Here is an 18,686-nt window from a genome sequence, read left to right on the forward strand (position 1 = left end):
AATAGTCCAGGGATATGGTCCAAATCTTATCCACTCAAAATTGTATATAAGTTGAAATTTTCATAATCTTAGGATATGTGGAGATTTAAGAGTTACAGTACTCATTATCATAATGTTTGAATGGCCAATGCATATTTCCATATGATATAAAATGTTAACATCTTCTTTAAGGTTAGTTAGGATAAACCAGATATCTGTTTATCGAACTAGAGTATATTCAGATTAATATATGGTCATTTTTGTAAATATAAATTCCAGTAGATAAATACATTATTTGAGCACATATTATGGAGTTTTTCACTTCTGTGTTAAAATGTTGGACATAAGACATAACCCTCCATGAGCTGACAGAGATAGCTTGAAATTATGTTGAAAATAAACAGTACACAAAGTGTTAGCCAAATGACACTAACTCTAAAGATGAAAGATTATTCAAGTACCAGTAAAACCCTTAAATAAAATTGATGATTACTCTTGAAAGCATCAAGTATGTCCCTTTTTCTAGGATACAGGCAATTACCCATAGTTTTCTCTATCAGAGAAAAACAAAAAAATTAGAAGAAATTAGAAGACAAGAAAAATGTCATATATGCCCATATAAAAGGAAAGGATTAGTTTATAAAACTTGAGAATTGCTTTCTATTTTAATTCTTGTATATATATATATACATATTCAATATATATATTCATTCACACATATATATATTTTCACTTTATAGGGATAATTTCTTAATTACTTTGTTGTTTTTTTAACAAAGTTGTATTGGTAGTACTAGTTAGCTTGCAATGTCTTTAATGCTAATTTTGAATGCTTAAAAAAAAAGCCCAATGAAATTCTACAAAAATTAAAAACAGCCAAAAAAGAAAACTAAACTCAATAATAAAAATGAATTCATTCCTATGACTCTGACTTCATAAATTTAACTGAGGGTTACTGCAAATATTTTGTAGATTTGTTATGGTAGTAAAGTAAGTGGTTAAGTTTTGAAGATCACAAAAAGTAAGGACTTTCTGCTTGGGGAAAAGAAAATATACAAATAAGGATTCAAAATCCTCTGAGTTGAAAACAAATTAGGAGTAAAGGTATAGTATTGTGCCCAAGATTGCGAATCTGAGAAACCACCAAGGAGCCGACACTGATGCAAACACACGAGGGTTTATTTACAAGCTCGAGCTTGGGCCCAAGTATACCGGACACAGCTGAGCAGGGACTTGGAGCCCCGAAGTGGGTTACAGCTGGGTTTTTTATAGGCTGGTCTAGGGGATTTTCAGAAGGGGTGGAGGAATTTCTCAAGTTCTGTTTACATTTTGATATGGGGTTTTCAAGGGCCTTAAGCTCTGTTCTTATTCTAATAGGGGATTCCTGCCCTTGGCTTGGGCTCTTCTTACTCTAATATGGGGCTTTCTAGGACATTAAGCTGTAAGCTGTTTTCTTCCTGTAACTGAAGTAATGTAAATTTCAGCTCTTATTCTCAGGGGCCTGGGATGGCTGGACTTGTGCTAACCCTAAACTTGAGGTGGGATGGCCTTGATTTTTCTCGGCCTCCACATTTCCCCCTCTCAGAGGAACCTAAGGAAGGACCCAATCATGGGTCCAAGCTGGTCTCAGAGTGAGCCAGTGGGAATGATTAAATCATGATTCAAACCAACCTTGTGCTGTTCTCGCTCCCGTTTACGTCTAGCAAAACCTTTTCTGACTTTTGCCATAGATTCCCAGACTATTCCTGAGTGGTCAGTAAAGAAGCAACACTCCTCATCTGGGGCAACACATAACCCCCCCACCCCTTGCTTGCAAAAGCCTCTCTACAGTTAAGATGCTCCCATCTTTTTAACCCTTAAACTACTTTAAAAGCAAGGCTGAATTGGGTGCACATTTTTAAATGGCTAACGGGGAAGCAACATTAATGGGGTAAGTGAGAATGGCACAGTCTTGCTTTAGGGGATTGTCCTTGTCTGGTTGGCCTTTCCATTCTGGAACAAAGTCCTTGAGAACAGGGTGTGGGTCAGCTGGCCGGACGTGGGTGTAGTGGACCCAGGGAGTAATCCTGTCGACCTTGAGAGCAGTGAGAGTGGTCAGGATCACGATGTAAGATCCCTTCCAGCGAGGTTGAAGTGTCTGGTGTTGGTATCTCCACACGTACACCCAGTAACCCTGCCGGTATCGATGGGGGCCTGGGGGTGGCCCAGTCTCGTAGAGGGCCCTCAGCTTAGGCCACACCTGCACATGGGTTTGTTTTAACGTTTGGAGGGAGAAAAGGAGTTGGTGATCAAATTCAGCAAGCACCTCGGGTTTTAAATTGGGGATAATAGGTGGAGGAAAACCATACATGATCTCGTAGGGAGTCAGTCCCATCTTATGGGGAATTCCTCACCCTATATAGGGCGAAGGGGAGGAGAGTCACCCAGTCCCTGCCAGTCTCCAGGGCTAAATTAGTTAAGGTCTCCTTTAATGATCTGTTCATCCTCTCTACCTGTCCTGAGCTCTGGGGCCTATGTGCACAATGTCATTTCCAATCTGCCCCAAGTACTAGGGCCACTCCCCGTGTTACCTTAGAGACGAATCCTGGGCCGTTGTCTGATCCAATCTTAACAGGAAAACCATACCTTGGTAAGATGTCTTCCAGCAGTTTCTTGGTCACGGTCTGTGCTGTTTCATGTTTGGTGGGAAATGCCTCTGTCCATCCTGGCAGACAGTTTGTGGCTGTGGGATCCTTAAGATGGTTTCCTTCCGTGCATCTGTCAACCATCTTTATCCATCCTTTAATCTGTACCCAAGGTAGCTCACCTCTGCTCTGCAGATCTGGGCTTTTTTAGCTGAGGCCTGATATCCTAGAGCCGCTGTGGTTTGGAGAAAGTCCCTGGTGCTTCGCAGGCATGTGTCCTGGTCCTCCACCGCCAACAGGATATCAAATGAGGGTGCTTGGAACAGAACTCACCCAAGTCTTCATGTAAGGCCTCATCGAAGATGGTCGGTGAATTTTTGAATCCTTGTGGTAGTCGAGTCCAGGTGAGCTGGCCATTGATGCCTTTCTCAGGGTCCGTCCATTCAAAGGTGAAGAGGTCTTGGCTCTTGGGTGCTAAAGGCAGGCTGAAAAAGGCATCTTTTAAATAGAGGAGGGTGTATGGGTTTGGGACCGTAGGGTGCATATCCTCTACTCACCAGTTGACTTCCCTTAAGTCCTGGACTGGCCTGTAATCGTTAGAATGCGGTTTCCGAACCGGCAGCAAGGGAGTGTTCCATGCTGACTGGCAAGGCCTCAATATGCCCAAGTCCAGTAGTCACTGTATATGGGGTGTGATTCCCCTACACGCTAAGAGAGGCATGGGGTATTGGCGGACCCTGACAGGGTCTGCCCCCAGCTTTAGTTCTATGTATATGGCCGGTTGGTGCTGGGCCAGCACAATTCCTCCAGTTTCTGCCCATGCTTGGGGAAATTCTGCAGCCAAAGGTCAATGTCAGTCATTGGGGCTGAGGGCATTTGGTGGAGACAATATCTGTCTTCTAAACTCAGGACAAACACCTGAATAAGGTGCCCCTCCTTGTTTAGGACTTTTGCCCCTTCAGGGTGGAAACAAATTTGTGCCCCCATCTTGGTGAACAAATCCTAACAACAGGTAGGGACACTCAGGGATGACCATGAAGGAATGGGATACTGGGCCCATGCCGAGATCCACAGTTCTTCGGGTAGTACTATTTGGTGCCTGTGGCCCCTTGCACCCATGAAGTCTTGTTTGCCAATTTCCCTTGGGGTTGTAATAAAACCGAATGTTGCGCCCCAGTGTCCACTAGGAATTCAACAGGTTGCCCCTCTACTCTGAGTTACCCTGGACTTGGGGAGGGGTGCTGAACCCTGACTCCCCTAGTCATCCAGGTCCTCCATCTCCAAGATCTTGGCAGGGGCCTTAGGTCTTTTGTTAAGACAGTCTTTCACCCAGTGGCCCTCTTCTTTGCAATAAGCACATTGGTTTTCGTTCAGCTTAGGGCGCTCCCGACGGGGACCAGGGCCATCCTCCTTACCTGTCCCTGAAGCCAGCTTCTTGAGGTGCCTCCGTCTTTCCTGTGGGTCGTCCATGGTTGTGGCCAGCAGGATCTTGGCCAGGTTTCAGGTCTGCTGGTCACTTAGTTTGGTTTGTTGCTAGACTCTTTCTGCTACTATAAGTCCTGCAAGCTCTTCTCTCCTAGTATTCTCTCTAGGAAGGCTGCTGGACTCTCGTCCTTACCCTGTCTTCCATAACCATACCTCGGCCAGATTGGTAGGCTTGTGCGCGGCAGCCTGGAGACCTGCCCTAGAGTCTGGCGGTGGACCCGGAGTCTCTCCTTACCTTTTCCGAGTTGTGCGCTTTGGGGGGTAAAAGTGGTTTTAGCCAAGGAGGGGAATTCTCGATAATGTCCTGCCAGACCAGGATATAGGGCACCTCGTCAGGGTGGCCATACAGTTTGTCCCTGAAGATCATGGCCTTAACCTGTAAGATAATAGGTAGGTGGAAAGTTCCTTCTCGGGGCCATCCCACGTCAGAGGTTGGCCATTCTGACATGCAATAAATTTGGAATCTCTCTCTCTCTCCGTATGTCTATGCTCAGAATACGAGCTCTTTCCCTAACATCCGAGAAGTGGGAGAGCATAAGGGTCAAGGGTGTGGTTTGCGTCCCCCATCCACACCAAGGCACAGACAGTTATGACAGTTAACAACACAGTCAAACACATAAACAGTTAACAAGAACACGGTAACAGAGACCAGCGTGCAAACAGGTAACACAGATGAGCGTGCAAACAGGTAACAAGAACACAGTAACAGACAAACGTTCCAGTGCAGCCACGGAGACAAAACAAAAAGCAACCCGGAGGGCTGGCAGCCGGCCCTCCTTACATGAGGACCTCCATCCTTCTTTCAGATGAGGACCCTGTCCTGCCGGTGGGGGCAAGGGACGTCTCCTCAAGACCCCCGTGGACAGCCCGCCAGCGCGTCCACCTAAGCCGATGCCGACCCAATACAGACTGGAATCCCTACAGGTAGAGCTCTCAGAGAATATGCGCGCAAAAGGTGGAAAAAGTTGAGTGCACTCACCATGCATGAAACCCTCCGGATAGGGTCCTGGAGGTCTCTCGGATCCCGGACGAGCCCCCAAATATTGTGCCCAAATTGCGAATCCGAGAAACCACCAAGGAGCCGACACCGATGCAAACACACAAGGGTTTATTAGCAAGCTCGAGCTTGGGTCCAAGTGTACCTGACACAGCGGAGCAGGAACTTGGACCCCGAAGTGGGCTACAGCTGGGTTTTTTATAGGCTGGTCTAGGGGATTTTCAGAAGGGGTGGAGGAAATTCTCGAGTTCTGTTTACATTCTGATATGGGGCCTTCAAGGGCATTGAGCTCTGTTCTTATTCTACTAGGGGCTTCCTGCCCTTGGTTTGGGCTCTTCTTATTCTAATATGGGGCTTTCTAGGATGTTAAGCTGTAAACTGTTTTCTTCCTGTAACTGAAGTAAGGTAAATTTCAGCTCTTATTCTCAGTGGCCTGGGATGGCTGGACTTGTGCTAATGCTAAACTTGAGGTGGGATGGCCTTGATTTTTCTCGGCCTCCACATAGGATTTAGACAAGTGTATTTCACAACCCACAAAATGTCTCAATGATCACAAAGATATTGATTATATGACACTTTAGGAAAAAATAAATAAATACAATAAGTGGTTGGTGTGGTGCATTAGAAATCGAATCTAAAAATAAAACAAGATTAAAATTGTTTTTATTTTATCATAATTATGTGAATTTTCAAATGACGGTTTTCATGAACAAGAAAACAAATAGGTTAAAAGAACTTAAAAGTAGATGTTCTGGACAAGATTGGCAAATAACAAGTTTAATATGAAATATCAAGGATTTGCAAAGAAGTGTGGAAAGAGGGATCCCTGGGTGGCGCAGCGGTTTGGCGCCTGTCTTTGGCCCAGGGCGTGATCCCGGAGACCCGGGATCGAATCCCACATCGGGCTCCCGGTGCATGGAGCCTGCTTCTCCCTCTGCCTGTGTCTCTGCCTCCCTCTCTCTCTCTCTGTAACTATCATAAATAAATAAAAATTAAAAAAAAAAATTAAAAAAAAAAAGAAGTGTGGAAAGAATATTGGCTTCTAGTTAGAAGTCTCATAAACAATATAAACTTTGCAAAGTAATTTCAGATTCTTGAAATGCATCTATAAAATGAAGAGATTAGACTGAATTATCTTGAAGCAACTTTAAAGGAATCAAATAATTTGATTGGATCAGAAAGTGCAAATATGTTTTTGAGTTTATGATTAAATTAATTTTCCAACTGAAATAGCTGTAGTACCTCAGTATAGGACAAAACTTAGAGTAATATTCCTATAATTTGGGAAATACTTTCAGGAATTATAAGACAAAATTTATCCAAATGTATGAACTATACTGATCCTCTGGATGAATCACAATTAAACTTGCTGGACTTCTTTTGTAGACATGAGATCTATCCTGTGATTGTAAATTCAAATGCCTGCTAGAGTCAGGAAGGTGACAGAAACACACAAGTCTGACTCTGTTCTCATCCATAGGGAAGTTGGGCTCTTAAAAAAGTGGATAAATAGTTTGTCTAAAAGCATTAAAAAAAATCTGAAAGAATTATGCATACCAAACTAAATATATCTACAAAAGTGAAAAACTCCTGGTCTACACCAACCAGAAAAGTGTCACTTTACTATTGGGAGCTACTATCTATGATCTACTGTTTGTTTTTCCTCATGTCTACGCAACTATAACATTATTTTTTCCATCCTCTCTTAGATAATGATTCACAGAAATACTGCAGAGCCAGAGCATTAGTGAACAGGCCTTGCAATTTTACCTAAGTCATACAGATTGTGTATGTGTAAAGAATGTTATGTGGGGAAAATTTGTAGGAAAGCTACTTCCTGAGAGTTCTTGATTATTATTCCCACTTTCTCTCCCTCTCTTTCTCCCTCTTCCTCTCTCACATTAATTGGAGGAATTCAGACTGTTTAAGATAGCCAGAAAGTCGGGCAGGCTGGGTGGCTCAGCAGTTTAGCACTGCCTTTAGCACAGGGCGTGATCCTGGAGACCTGGGATCAAGTCCCACATTGGGCTCCCTGCATGGAACCTGCTTCTCCCTCTGCCTGTGTCTCTCATGGATAAATAAATAAAATCTTTAAAAAAAAAAAAAAAAAAAAAAAGGATAGCCAGAAAGTCCAAACAAAGCATTATTCTTTAATCCAACAACTATACAATATGAAATAGTTCTTGCTACCTGGTTTTAGTGATGAGTTATACATGTCTACCAGTCTTCCAGGCTATTATGTTAGGGAGTACTTCTTAATATCAAAATATACTATTAGGAGAAACAAGGACAACATCTCACCTTGTTTATGGACAAAACTCTGACTAGGAGAGATCTTTGTGGTTGAAGTATCAGAGCACTGAAAGTAAGTAAGAGTGTGATCTCTGACAATGTTTATTATCAGCAAAGGAGAAAATAATATTCAAGTTGAAGAATGACAACAGCAAAATATTTAGAAAGCGTGTACTTCATGTTGTCAATTAGATTCATAGAGAGACCAAAGAGAAGGAGACCAACAAAATTAGAGAAAGTGCTAGCTATCGTGAGGCAAAATAAAATTGAAGATAGATGAGATAAAGAAGGGTAAAAAAACTATAGATGAATAGCATAATTAATATTTACATTAGAAGAAATAAAACACAGATATGTCAATAAAAATCAATGATAGAGAAAAGATACAAATTAAAAATTATGATGGAAGAGATGATAAAGATATCTAAAAGAAATCAGAAATACCAAGTTCTGAATATTAGTATTCATGTCAAAAGAAGAGAGAAGTTGAACAAACTCAGTAGTTAAATATATAGTAAAAGGCAAAATTCCTGTATTTATGTAATGCCAGATTCTAAATATAGAAAGGAATAGCCAAGGATAAGGTAAAATTGAAATTCAGATATAAACTATGAATTTTGAGCATAAATAAAATACAATTAAACTGGAATAAACATTTTTTTAATCTGCAAAGGAAGAAGATAAATTAGGCTGGCCTCAACTGTAAACACACAACATTAGAAGCCAGAAAGAGAACAGAGACCAGAAGTTTGGAGATGTGACAGTATAGTTGCAATGTATTATACTCACCTGATTCATATACAAAAATACAAGCATATATATATATATATTCTTTGTCAGACAAAGCCTCAGTGGAATGGCATGTTTGGGAAGCCACACCTCTTATCTCCAAAGGATGCCTTCTCTGTGCAAGGTTTCTTTACTTTGTTATGGGGAATACATATTTCTCCAATACTGTGTTATTCTAGATAGAGTAGAACTTTCAAGAGTGTACTTCAAATAGTACATAATATTCTGGTACTGGAAGCCTCTTGGCACCTCTTACGTGAAGTACTTTGTGTCCTTTTATTAACACATTTTAAACATTTTCCTGTTATCTGGCCAATAACATAAGAAACAAAAACTTATTTTTCATTTCTTGCAAGCTGTACTTTTTAGGCTACAAATGCATGCTACTACATAAAAAAATTTTCATTATGAGCTTATTATATTAATAAAAGGGAAAGATGTAGAGCCCACAAATGTAAATAAAATAAGGTTTAAATGTGAAAGTGTCAGAAGGAAGTCAGCATGGTCAGGAGACACAACAGCATGACCAGAAACATTCTCCAAAGGAGGTGTCAATTTCTGGCCCCCAAAACACATGACCATGAGATACAAGCTGTGGGTCACGGTCTAAGACATTAAGATCACTTCAGGCCATCTGGATGCTCCACTGCTACCATCCAGGTTCAACCTGGTATGCATTAGGTTGATGAAATTCAGCACAGGGATGGATCTATTTTTGTGCCAGGAACTGCCTCAGCTGGTCCAGGTACACCTCATAAATCTTGGTATTATGAGATATACAATAGGACTACAGAGTAGCATGGAGTACAGTGCATGCAGACATGAAGTCAGCCTGCATTTGTCACTCTCAGCTCCCACTGACTAACAAAAGATCCAAAGACTTCCCTGAACTTCACCCAGGACTTAGACAAAAAGATCTGTTATCCAGACATTTTTGGAATTATACTAACAGGCCCCCAGAGCAGCCACAAGTCTTGTTTTACAGCCCCCTTGGATTTACTGAAATGACTTACTCTTAATGACTGATTATTAAAACAAAATATTCCACCCTATTAGCTATAAATAATAATTTATAAAGATTATATAATAATATATAATTCTTGTCTTTGTCCCTTCCAAATTTTCTAAATTAGTATATTTAAATTTTACCATCAGAAAACATATAAAATATATATTAATGAAAATTTAGCTCTCAGAATATATTATAACATGAAATTTGGGCTCTACAAAGGTATTAACCTATTTGATTCGTTTAATGAAATAAATAGAGCTACACAGTTTAGTTAAGAATGAAAAGGCAATCCACTAGCCATTTGTATGATTACTGTATGCTTCCTATAATTATTTCAGTCAACTTAGATTAAATTGTTTTTGTAAAATACTCTGCTAAGGACCTTCAAAATAATAGTGCTAAACAGTTTATGATTTCTTGGTCTGCACTGCTTAGTAACAAAATATGCAGAGAAGCAAGTAGATAGATTGGGTAGTTTTCTACATCATCATGTCAATAAAGTTCAATGTTCGTAGCAATTTGTGTGTAAATGATCTATGGGTTTTAGTTGACCACAGCTCAAAAGTATTAAAAAAAATTCTAAAATATAACACAGAGTGAGACTGCACCAATAATTGTATTGTATTATAGTCACAATTAGGAATGTTTTCATTATATGCTAAGCCAGCCAGAAAAACATTTTGCAAATTGATTTTGATTCAAGATAACACACTTTAGTGGGAAAATGAGCTAATCAAAACAGAAAGCATCCATGGGAAGAAAGGAAAATAGTAGGTAGTCTCAATTTTATTTAAGAGAAGTAGTTGAGGAAATAAGTTTAACTCAGAAGAAGACACAAGAGAAAAGAAATTAGCTGTATCTGACTATATGAGGAGTTGTCAAACATAAGTCAGAAACTACAAGAATGCAGATTTGGAGTCACATACTAGAAATTTCTATGCTCTCCTTATCATTGTCGTGGTCTATAGTGTGAAACTGGGAGCTGCCTCTTGATGATGAAGATTTAAGCTGGCAATCCATCTCCCCAAGGTACGTGTGAAATTGTTGCATTTGTTCCAAGAGTAGACAGGAAGTTCCTTTAACAATAGGTTCTATGGGAATTTAGTGGTTAATAAGTATTGTTTAGTCTTTCTGGACTGAAGCCTGAGTTATGGATTTAAAAAAATCTTCAATGTTAATAACCATGCTCTAGAATGTGAAATCATATCAATTATGTTATTAATTCTACAAGAGCAGTGCTAATGAAAAGATACAAGAGGAGGTATGGTGAAAAGTCATAGCAGAACCAAGAACAAACTCAAACCAGTGTAGCCCCAAAAGAAATTTATAAACTCATTTAGCAGCATAGTTTTGGAATTGAATGGGTAGATTCAGGCCTCACTATATCCAAGTGATCAAGTGATATTAGAAAAATTCCTTTTTGATACATGAATTTCCCCCTTTCTCCATTTCTTATACAGGGTCTTTCGGCTGTTGTGCTACATATGCTTGGAAGTCTCTTCACATACCAAAAATATGACCATAAACATACCCAGAAATACTTAGTTCTTAAATTTCTTGATCTCAGAAAGCATAAAGGTCTAGTTTCTCTAGCATTTAGAGGGATTGTACAATAAGTGTTTTTCATTGGTCCTTTTATTACTTTTTATTTTATTCTTGGAGTAAACACTGTGATTCACTGAGTAAACTTAGATCAAATCCAAGATTTTGTGTTTTAGGATTCAAAGAATTGGAGAGAAAAATCACATGAAATAACTAAGTTCTGAAAAAGAAGACAAGAATGTAATAAATATCTAATACATTTATAATTCAACAGTTAACATAAGGTACATTTCCAGTAGACATGTACACTGAATGGTTACCTGTCCTATTTATTTCTTAATCCTTTTTCCCCAGATCAGATTATAAGGCCCAAACCCTAGCTTTGGGATGGTAGCAAAAACTCTGTGTAAATAGAAAATAACTTAAAGAAAACCTGAACTCTTAAACATGGAAAACTAAGCATGGAAAGTTTTATATACTACTTGTTGTGTGGAGTTTTCAGTATACATACTTTGTCAATATACTGAGCCAGTGGCCATGAAACAACTTAATTTTTAGTTTTTTGTTCATTTATCAAACATTTTTTGAATGCCAGCTACATGTCGGACAGTGTTGCAGGAATAGATATGTAAAGCATGATTCCTATCTGGTAGAACACAGTCATAATGGAAATACATAGCCAAATATGTAATTAGAATCATGGTTATAGTACATCCATGTATTTTAAGATTTATTTATTTTATTTTAGAGAGAGAAAGAGTGAGAGAGCATGAGGGGAGGGGCAGAGGGAAAGAATCTCAAGCAGAATTCCTCCTGAGTGGGTAGCCCTGCACTGGGCTCAATCTCATAACCCTGAGATCAGGACCTAAGCCAAAATCAAGGGTTGGCCAGTTATCCTACTAGCAACCTAGGCACTCCAATATTATATATTGTATATTAATATTGTATATATATATATATATATATATATATATATATATATATAATATTGTCATATTGTGATTGATAATGAGAAATTTATATTTGTTTCTCATCCACTGTTGTTTCTGGTACATAGTTCCTAAAATACCAGGAATTTCCTAGATGATGAGAAGCATAAAAGGGTCTTTTGTTGTATTAGTGAGTTAACTTTAGGAAAGCACTTGATGAAGGGGGTTGGTTGGCAGTGGAGCCAACCGTGTGATTAGATGTTTGGAACTTGCAATCTTATCCCCAACTCTGGGAAGGGGAGAAGGGTAGAGGTTTAGCTAAATTAGCAATGGCCAATGATTTAAATCAGTCTTGAGCGTGTAATGAAGCCTCCATAAAAACCCAAAAGGATGTGGTTTGGAGAGCTTCTGGGATGGTGAGCAGGTGAAGGACCTGGGAGAGTGGCTTGCTTGGAGAGGGAATGGAAGTTTCTCTGTGAGCTGCTCTAGCAAATTAATCATACCCTCCAAGTTTATTGGAACCTCCGATCTCTAGCTGATTTGGTCAGAAGCATGAGTGACAATGTGGACTTGCAATTGGCATCTGAAGTAGGGTTGAGGGAACAGTTTTATAAAACTGAGCCCTTAACCTCCAGGTAGTGTCAGAATTGAGCTAGATTGTAGGATATCCATCTGATGTTGGAGAACTATTGGTGGTGTGGGGGAAAACACACACAAATCAGAACTGGTGTCAGAATTGGATGGATATATATCCATATATATATATATTTTTTTAATTATTTTTTGCCCAACACACAATAAAATTGGAAAACATTAGTAATTTATTTGTGTGCATTATAAGGATAATCAGCGCCTTTAGGCAACCATAAATACCCTGAGAGCAGAACTTCAAGGCTTGCTTTCAGGGGTTTTTTTTTTTTTTTTTTTTTTTTTTTTTTGCATTTTCTCTCATTTTGACATTATTGTTCTTCCTCATCCTAACTTCTAATAAACTCACATTTCCTACTTTAAGTTTGCCTGAATTTAAATGTATAAGGAAGCTAGAAATTTAGAGGTATAGAGCTCTATGCAGCTGCGGCTCAGACTTTCAAGGAAATTAGCTTGTGGTAGCATCTCTGGCTGTATAATGAGGCTGATTTTAGTAGTTTGGGAAGTATTATGGTTAATTTTATGTATCTATTTGACTAGGCTAAGGGATGCCTGGAATGCTGGTAAAACATTACTTCTGGGTGTATCTGCAAGTTTTTGGAAGAGATTTGCATTTGCATCAGTAGACTAAGTAAAGAAGATCTACCATTATCAATGTGGCTGGGCATTACCCAATCCATTGAGGGCCTGAACAAAAACTAGAAAGAAAGGGGAATTCTCTCCATCTTTTCCTGCCCTTGGATATCACAACTCATGGTTCTCAGGCCTTTGAAGTCTGAACTTACACTAGCAGTCCTCCAATTCTTAGGGACTTCAGTCTTGGACTAAATTATACCACCAGTTTTTCTGGTTCTCCATCCAGCAGAGGGTAGATAATGAGATTTCTTGAGAAATTTTAGTCAATACGGGAGATGACCTTTTCAAGACTGTTACGTATAAGGTAAACTATAGTTGACACTAGATTTTTCACTTATTACATATTCTGTAGACTCAGCCATACCTATTTATGTTTACCTCTTTAACCATTATTGTTTACAGTAGCATTCATCTAGATCTAGTTAACTACAGTAGAAGAAAATCCTAAAGTATAAGATCAAGCTTCCCTGTCATCCTTGTGAGGCAACAAAGGCACATCTCTTAACTGTGTTCAGACCCATTTTCTTCCTCCATTATCCTAAGAGTTTAGATAATATTCATTAATTTATTTACTTATTCAGCAAACATTCATTGAACTCCTAATATGTATGGGGTTTGTATCACAGTGTGAAATATAAAAATATTTGGATGACATTGAGCTGCCCTCAAGGAACTTAGAGACTAGAGAGGATAAAAATTTTGAAGTGTCCGAAATTATACTGGAAAGATTTCCCGAAGGTACTAAACTCATACTACAAACAATAAAAGAAAAAAAATATCTAAAATTTATACTTGCAAAAAGGCCATAAGCCAAGCTTACAATCATTCATTAAATAGAAACCTTGGAATTATTCTGTTAAAAATACATACAAATATTACAAATATATGCTTAATATAGTTTTAACTCATCATCATTATCTTTAACACAGAAATGTAGTACCAGGGCGATACAGATTGTTGTGATCTTGTGAAAAACAAAATAAATCAAATGTATAAAAAAAGTTGTAGCACATTAGAAGAATTTCACATTTTATATTAGTCATCAAATTTCTAAAGTTATGCATGATATAAAAATACATAAATATATATAATCCAAGATATAGTAATTAAATAGGAACTCTCATGAATGACATATGGTCTAAAATCATACTTTTTTTTAAAAAAGATTTTATTTATTTATTCATGAGAGACACAGGCAGGGGGAGAAGTAGGCTCCATTCAGGGAGTCTGATATGGGACTATATCCCAGAACTCCAGGATCATGCCCTGAGCCAAAAGCAGATGCTCAACTGCTGAGCCACCCAGATGTCCCGAAAAATAGATCACTTAGACTCAGTTTTCACTGTTTCTTTATGTATTACTAATCCTGCCTTAGTTTCTCCGGACTCTTGTAGTCATGACCCTTTTGTGGCTCTCATAGAAGATAGCAGTATTTGATATAATTTTGTCTCTTCTTCAGTTTTTTTGTCTTGGTCATGTGACTTGCTTTGGTCAATAGGAAGATGAGCAGCAATGAGCCATGGCTTATGCATCCTGATCAGAAAATTTTAGAGGGCTTGTGAGTTGTAATGAGCACACTATGAAGGTGCACACGAGCTGTGTCTTTCCACAACGTCATCTTATTTAGTCATAAAGCAAGGTTAACATAGTTATACAGCAGGTTCAAGATTACAAACTCAATAACATTTCACTACATGGTTAACTTGGCTTTTTACACTGCACACAAAGCTGAACACAGGATAAGTCAAACAGGATAACAAACAGGATAACACAGAATGTAGGAAGTTAACGAACCCAACTTAAAGTCAATATGTGGGCGTGCGGTTGAGATAAGGCCGTGGTTTGGTCTGGGTCTACTCTTGGCACTTAACTATTTATTATGTTCAAGCAGTGAAGGATTTGTGTTCTCTTCAGAGATGAATCAGGCAGAGCTTTCTGTGGCAGCTCCCCTTTTGAAGTGGTCAGACTGGTGAGTATCTGAGGAGTCTGACAGTTTGCTGTAAAAATCCTCCTTTATTAAAGGGGTTTAATCAGGTTTGGACTCCTGCAGACCCACTCTGCTTCTGCTAATTACCAGTTCTGGGGTATCATCAGCTGATGCTCGTCTTGGTGATACCTGGTAGTTGCAGTGCTTTTAACTGCTTAGGACCCTGCTTGACATGAGTGATTCCATCTTGCTCTCTACACCTGGCAAAATAAATATCTATATCATATCTCACTTTTTCTGTCATTTAAAGTCTCCCCCAACACCCTGTATTCTTAGACTCTAAAAACTGTAGCCCTATTATTGCTTTCAATTCATGATACTTGTGGATTCTTGGGGGCAGAAAAGAATCTACAGACAGTAGATGGGTGAAATAGGAATAATACAGTAAAATGGTATGAGAATATTCACCTCAAAATATGCTGCTTTGGCATAAGCATTATTTTGAGGAAGAGCAGACACAGGGGAAGCTCTGAAAACAAAGTAGAAGTTATCTGTTGTAGGGAAATTTACATTTACAAAGGAGATCTCCATTTGTAAGGGTATCTCTTTGTAGAGGAAGAGAAGACAACTCTAAATCACAAGAAAATCTTAAGAGTGGAGAAGATTCTGTTTAAGTTTGCATAAGAAATCTTACTCTTACCTTACAAGGAAAATCTGACTTTTCCTGGTAACCTTACTGTAGCTGGCCTCCCCACAACTTTCTTTTGTCTTTAGGTGAAGATGGTACTTAAGCTAGTGTCTTAGGCTGCCTCAGAAAGTTATTCATTTTTCCCAGAGTGTGTCCCATATATACATGAAGTTTACGTGTTAATAAAATTCTGGAAAATGGAGAGATGGCCCACTGTTTTGATAAATTCTGTAATTTTGATATGACAGAGAAATTAAAACAATACATTCAGGTACTTGGCTATATCATTCCTATCATGTAAGTATAACCTCCAGATAGAAAAAGAGTAGACCAAAATTAAGGGTTAAGAGAATCATTACAGATTCCTAGCTATTTTAAATTATTTCAGGTTTTCAAGATCAAATTTAATATAACTCAACATATTTGAAAGAAACTACTAATATAATTAAAGAGGTAAACTATTGCTTAATTATAAGATTCAAAAAAATGTGAATGTCATTTGACATTCACATTTGTTTGCTTTAAACTCTTTTTTTATAAATGAGAGAACTAAAGCAATGGAGATTTAGGTCTGCGATCATAGATCAGCCTGCTGGGCAAATGGCAAACTGGAACTAGAATCCTTATCTCCTGAACATCAGTTCACTGCTTTTAAGTGACAGCATAACTCCTGAATGATAAATCAAATGACTACACTTGCTTGGGGCCTGTCTTCCAAATTGGCTTACTTTCCAGGATCATAAGAAACTCTAGATTTAGCATCTGTAATGCCTCAGCCTTGTACTAGGTGCTTTATTCACATTAGAACTAACTCTTATGAAAACCCCAAAATGTATTATTAACTTCATTTTATAAGAAAATGAAACTCATTATGATGAATTACTAGCCTAATGTCACATGGTCAATAAGTAGAACAGTTGGTATGCTTCATGTATAAAAATGGTGTTCTGAAAAAAAAAAAAAAAAATGGTGTTCTGTTCATACCTCCTAATATTATGCCATTACTCTACTATATTTAGGAAATACAATTCCTCTGTTAGCATGTAAACCAGCAATGTATGTGTAGCTTTTCCTATCAGCTTGTTTCATTTTTAAGGTATACTGTAGGCCACTGATTCTCAAAATTTATTGTACATATGAATCTCCTGGGGATCTTATTAAAAATCAGATTCTGACTCAGATGTGGCCTGAGATTCTGCGGTTCTCTCACAATCCCAAGTGTTGCTGATGCTGCTGGTCTACAGATCATGGTTTCTTTATTTTTAAAAAAATTATTTATTTATTTATTCTTAGAGACAGTAAGAGTCAGGGAGAGCATGTGCATGAGTGAAGGGAGGGGCAGAAGGAGGGGGAGAGGGGAAGTGGACTCTGTGCTGGGCAGGGAACCCAATATAGGGCCAATCTCTCCCCATCAGCAGACCATGACCTGAGCCCAAACCAAGAGGCCAGTGCTCAACTACCCAGGTGCTATTTTTAGTAGCTAACGATTAATGATGCTGTAACACTGGGGGGCAGGGCCATGGACCTCTAGCAGTCTTGAAACTATTTTTCTTCTATAATGAGATAAGAAACATGTACAGGATATAAATAAATGCCCATCTTCTTTTACGAAGAAAGATGTTAAAAGAATAAAAGGCAAACTAAATAGTGTTCTTAATGACATGATAGATTTATATTCTGACCCAAGCTCCTTACCTTAATTGAGTAACAGACAAGCTACTTTCACAGACAAGCTACTTTCAAAGCACATATTTTGGGCATTAAGAGGGGATGATAATTTTGAATGTGGAGGAGGAAGGAATAAAATAAGTATTGCTGAAAAAAAAATCACCTGTAGAACTAAAAATGGCCATTTGCTATGAGGAGACATGAAGATTGGTTACCTGGATATAGTATTACTAAGGGAAGGCGGGGGGGAAGAGCTTGCAAAAAGTCAAAGATGGACTTGGGACGCCTGGGTGGCTCAGCAGTTGGGCAGCTGCCTTCAGCTCAGGTTGTGATCCTGGGAACCTGGATGAGTCCTGCATCAGGTTCCCTCTGCCTATGTCTTTGTCTCTCCCTCTTATCTCTCTCTCTGTTTCTCATGAATAAATAAATCTTTAAAAAAAATAAATTTACCTTAGGCTGGGAAGAATGTTCTTCCCATAATTCTAGTGTTAGAATCTAGGAAATGGTGACATCAGTAGTTCTCAAGTGAGATTGTACATTAGAACCAATTTTGAGAGTTTTAAAAATGATCTCCATAGAGGCTGTGACTTAATTGTTTTGCATTCAATTGCTTTATCATTAGAATGTTTTAAGGTTCTCAGGGGAGGGATCTTAATACCTAGCAAAACTAAACGTAAAGGTAAGCAAAGGTAGAAAAAATCAACATTTTAGATAATTAGGTCTCTGAAGGCTAAGTTGTGAACTTAAGTATTATTTATAACATTGTTTCTAAGGAAACAATATTATCATCCAATATTTAGTATTATCAATTTGCTAAAGAATTCAGAAGGAATTGATGGAGATTATGGGAGGAGATAGACCAGGGAGTAGTGATTACTAGGATACAACATGAATTCAGTGAGTACTAGTTGGGGAAAACTAGCCTTAATTACTTTTTGGCAGTTCTTTCATTTAAGACAAATGGAATTTGCATGAAAATAATACTGCTTATCTTTCTTTTAGCTCTTGAGCTCTGTGATATTCACTGCAAGTCTGATTATTAAACAAATAATACATTATTGATCTTATTAAGACTGAATTCCTGATCAGCATGGAGGTTTTGACCTGCTCCATTTTGACCTGGGCTGGTTCACCCCTCCTTAGGCAACCTGGTGGTCTTCCCCTCCTGGGCGGTCACCATATCCATGCCAAATTTAGTGAGGCCACCCTGTCAACATAGTGCCCTGCAGCCCAGAACTCTAGCTATCCTTCTGCCTCAGCCTCCCCAGTAGCTGGGACTACAGGTGCAGGCCACTGTGCTGGGCTGAGTTGGGTAAGCATCTGCCTTTGCTCAGGTCATGATCTTGCAGTCTTGGAATGGAGCTCCATGGCCCACTTCCCACGCAACGAGGAATCTGCTTCTCCCTTTCCCTCTGCCCCTCCTGGCTGCTCATGTTCCCTTTGTCTGTCTCTCCCTCTCAAATAAATAAG

The 18,686-nt window shown here is 38.8% G+C and overlaps 1 long non-coding RNA gene across 4 annotated transcripts in view; it reads left to right on the top strand.

The window, feature by feature from the left end:
• The first annotated feature begins 4,604 nt into the window (after window positions 1-4,604).
• Window positions 4,605-18,686, top strand: part of LOC144301585 (uncharacterized) — a 74,666-nt gene continuing 60,584 nt past the window's right edge. For 2 of the 4 annotated variants that reach the window (XR_013368349.1, XR_013368346.1), the window contains exons 1-2: window positions 4,605-4,776; window positions 4,895-5,012. This is a non-coding gene — a long non-coding RNA (uncharacterized LOC144301585). Of the gene's footprint in view, window positions 4,777-4,822; window positions 5,013-18,686 lie in introns of those variants that run through there. The other 2 variants (XR_013368348.1, XR_013368347.1) reach the window with 1 other exon arrangement.

Source organism: Canis aureus, chromosome 30, assembly GCF_053574225.1.
Source record: "Canis aureus isolate CA01 chromosome 30, VMU_Caureus_v.1.0, whole genome shotgun sequence".
NCBI lineage: Eukaryota > Metazoa > Chordata > Mammalia > Carnivora > Canidae > Canis > Canis aureus.